A 3,620-nucleotide genomic window follows, 5' to 3' on the forward strand; every position below is an offset into this window, starting at 1 on the left:
GGCTATATCTCGCTTATTGCGAGACATAGCCCACCCTGCCCCTTAATGGGCCAACCCAACACTGTAGCTCCATGTAGTAGTATTGGTAAGGTTCTATGAACCGGTTCGAACCAGCCGGGTAGTTATTTGTCCTCTTTTGTTTCTATATATGTGTTTTCTTTGGTCTCTATTCTTTTTTGGTTTAATATTTCTATTTCCTTAAAAAATGCATGTAAACTTTATTAATACATGGCATACATTTTAATATACACACACAACATTTTCAAATACATGATGAATATTTTTTAAATACATATTTGAACATTTTCTTCAAATAAATGTTAAACATTTTCAAATACACGTTGACCATTTTTTTAAAGGCTGCTGTGGGATGGTAGATCCGCCGTTGATTGGTGGTCAAAGTTGAACTATCAGACGGCTGGAAACAATCATGGCGGTGCGGACAGCCTGACAGCGTCCACTCGTGCCTATTTTCTCTCCTGAATATTCTGTTGACAGCGTCCGCTCGTGCATATTTTCTCTCCTGAATATTCTGTTTCTACTCCCACTCTAGCTTTTGACATTTTTCCTATACCACTATTGAAATTGACATTTCTCTTTTGCCAATCTTAATTTTGAAAACACATCACAATTTTGAAAAACGTGTCGCGATGGCTCAGGAACCCGTCTGTGGACGCGTGTGCCAGGATGCGCATCCACCATCACACCACCAGTCCACCACGAAGCCACACCTTCGGTGTTGTACTTTGTCGACGTCCGCACAACCATGCCCGCCCGCCACACCCAGGTATGTGCAAGCAGTAGTGCTTCACAACATGGGAGTTGCACGCCACTTCAATCTACTAGGTGAGGAGGTAGCGATATTTTGGTGGCCGCGGCGGCGATAGAATAGCAACGACAGGCGAGAAAAGTCTGGGCTGCGGTAGGTGTTGGATATGACGGGCGACCATGGGTCAATTGGCTAAAAACGGCCAGCTTATATATAGGTATACAAAAAGAGTCAATTTTAGGAGTGGCATACATAAAATGGTCAAAAGGTAGATCTTCCATGGTAAAAAGGAAGACTGGGTATGAAACGGAAAACAAACAAAAAGATAGCTCCACGGTGCATATCATCTCAGGTGAGAGCAGATCTCACAGACCTGGAGTCACTTATATGTGACTAAAAAGGTGATATAAACAACAAGTGAAAACAACCAGAACATCACAGAACATATGTGTTAACCAAAGGAATACAAATAATTGAACTACCAAACTAGGTTGGAAATTGTACTGCGTGGTAATAGCATGAGTACCTTTTTGCCGACACACCCCTCTGTTAACAAATTGACGCCGGGCTAATCGCCAACAGTTTTCATCTTGATATATCCATCACAAATATTCTGTAACCAGCATGCCGACGAGGACCTTTACCGCAGCACAAAAGCTTCGGTGACCAACGTGCTGCCGAATGGAGCGAAGTAACACTCCATCCTTATTTACCTTCAGAGGGGCAACAAATCAGGACAAAGAGAGAGAACACACCTAAATGAATTGGAGTTCTACTAATTGGCTCTCCTTAATCGCTAGGTGAATACACATTCTTAATTTGAGAAGAATGTCATGACAGTAAGGTGGACCGTCAGTCTGGAGAGGAAAAAGTAAAGGGGATGGAGGAAAGACGCAAGAGAAACATTACAAGACACACATAATGCATTTTTTTAGGAATCACACATAATACTTTTGGGGTTAATAACTCGTCGACACAGAGGTAAAATGCACGCAACAATATTGCTTATATTATAGGGCGGGGACATATGAACTTCATTGTGGCTACACCAATGACTTCATTCCTACATACAAACATACTACTAAGTGTCCCGAAGTGACAGAAAGTACATGTTTAATAAGATTGATCACATTGTACCCTATTTAGTACTCAATTTTCCAATTTTTACACACCTGTGCAATTTAACCTGATCCTCACAAATGGAGCCCGCATGGATGGCAGATCTGGTTCGTGATTAGGTGCCACGGTGCAAATGTATCTTGTTTGGTGCTTCCCACGTGACCTGGAGCGATGCAACTTTGTAAGCCCAAACAAGCTAGCAAGCACCAACTGAGCCACCAATTTGCTGCCGTTATTTCTCCGGCAATTGCAACCGGTCACGCTGCTCTATCCACATAGGAAGAGTCCAGCAAGAGTACCGTTCGCCGGTGTTGCAAGTGGACCACACCATCTACCGATGCTACGACTAGTGATGCAAGATGCTGCAAGCCAGGATCGCCAGTGCTGCAAGCGAACCACACCGGTCACCAATGCTGTGACCAGAGATGTGTGATGCCGCGACAGCCAGGCACCACTACCTTCTTCAAGGGGGAGGGGGGTTGCAAGGTGACTGCCAATGAGCTTCCCCCTGCCAGAAGGCGATGTGGCTGATGATGATGCAACGGACAAACACAGTGATGCAAGTGGGATGCACCAATGCTACGCTTCTACGAGCGTGGCGAGAGATACTGCGAGGGGACATTTGGCACTGCTGCAAGGGTGGTGTCGCTGTGAGCCAAGCTAGTGGGAATGTGCTGATGCTACTACCAGGAGAAGCAGTCCTGCGGGCGTGATTAGAGGGGGACAAGGGAGGGTGACATGGAGTAGGAGGTGCGGGCAAGTAATACAAAGGGGTGGACGATCCGATGATTACCATCAGCCTAATCCTACGGCGCGGGACATGGCCAATCAGCCACCCGATGCCTAGTGTCTCCCAAAAAAAATATACACCTGATGTTTTTGTCTGAAAAAATAACATGTTGGATTATAATTATTTTTGCGTACTAGCCATAGCCCGGGTACGAAGTTACCACTGACACTGAGGCTCTATTGCATAAAAGTATATTTCTGTAACAGCTCGCGGTTATGACTGCACCAAAGATAATATCCAAATTATTCTTATAATTAATATACGTAGAGACAAAAAAAGGCAAATATAGTGTTGACAGCCAAAATGAGCGGATGAATATCACAACAAAGAATATGAACTATTCACAGCTAGATTTACTTTTATTATCGGATTAAATATGGAATTAAAATTTTCTGAAATTACAGGTTCATGTTGTATCAACATACCCCGCAACAAAAGGTCAACAAATTTTGGCCAATTTTTTCAAACTTCTATTGGTGCACCAAAGTCGGGTGGCTTGGAATCGATGCAGACAAAACATGTAGAGATAATAACCAATAAACACCTTAGCGCCGGATTTACTCAACAAACTAGCAGGCAGAATCCGCAATCGGACAAGAATACAGCCAGGAATTCATGAACAAGTCTAGTTTATGCCTGACTATGAAATAGAGGGTAGTCTGTTCATGAGAAACAGAGAGGAGGAAATCTCTAAGAATCGCCATATAAAAGAAGAGGCAGAAATAACAGACCTTTATGGACTAACGATAGCGATCCTCCGGCAATTGCTGCGCCCCCGCCGGGGCAGAGAGAGATCTGCAGGATTGAAAAGAGGAATTAGGAACAGAAAACGTGAAGGATTAGCACGTCATAACCATGCAAGCACTTCTTGGGGAGAGAGGTAAATCTGCCCAAGAGAAGATTACAGGATACCACGGCGGATTCATCACGGCGGAAATAGAC

The 3,620-nt window shown here is 43.9% G+C and overlaps 1 long non-coding RNA gene across 3 annotated transcripts in view; it reads right to left on the reverse strand.

Moving 5' to 3' along the window:
- Positions 1 to 3,620, reverse strand: part of LOC119289532 — an 11,352-nt gene extending 7,732 nt beyond the window's left edge. For 2 of the 3 annotated variants that reach the window (XR_005141539.1, XR_005141542.1), the window contains exons 1-3: positions 3,584 to 3,620; positions 3,410 to 3,473; positions 1,296 to 1,482 (exon numbers count right to left, since the gene is read on the reverse strand). This is a non-coding gene — a long non-coding RNA (uncharacterized LOC119289532). The remainder of the gene's footprint in view (positions 1 to 1,295; positions 1,483 to 3,409; positions 3,474 to 3,583) is intronic. The other variant, XR_005141540.1, reaches the window with a different exon arrangement.

Source organism: Triticum dicoccoides, chromosome 1A, assembly GCF_002162155.2.
Source record: "Triticum dicoccoides isolate Atlit2015 ecotype Zavitan chromosome 1A, WEW_v2.0, whole genome shotgun sequence".
Classification (NCBI taxonomy): Eukaryota; Viridiplantae; Streptophyta; class Magnoliopsida; order Poales; family Poaceae; genus Triticum; species Triticum dicoccoides.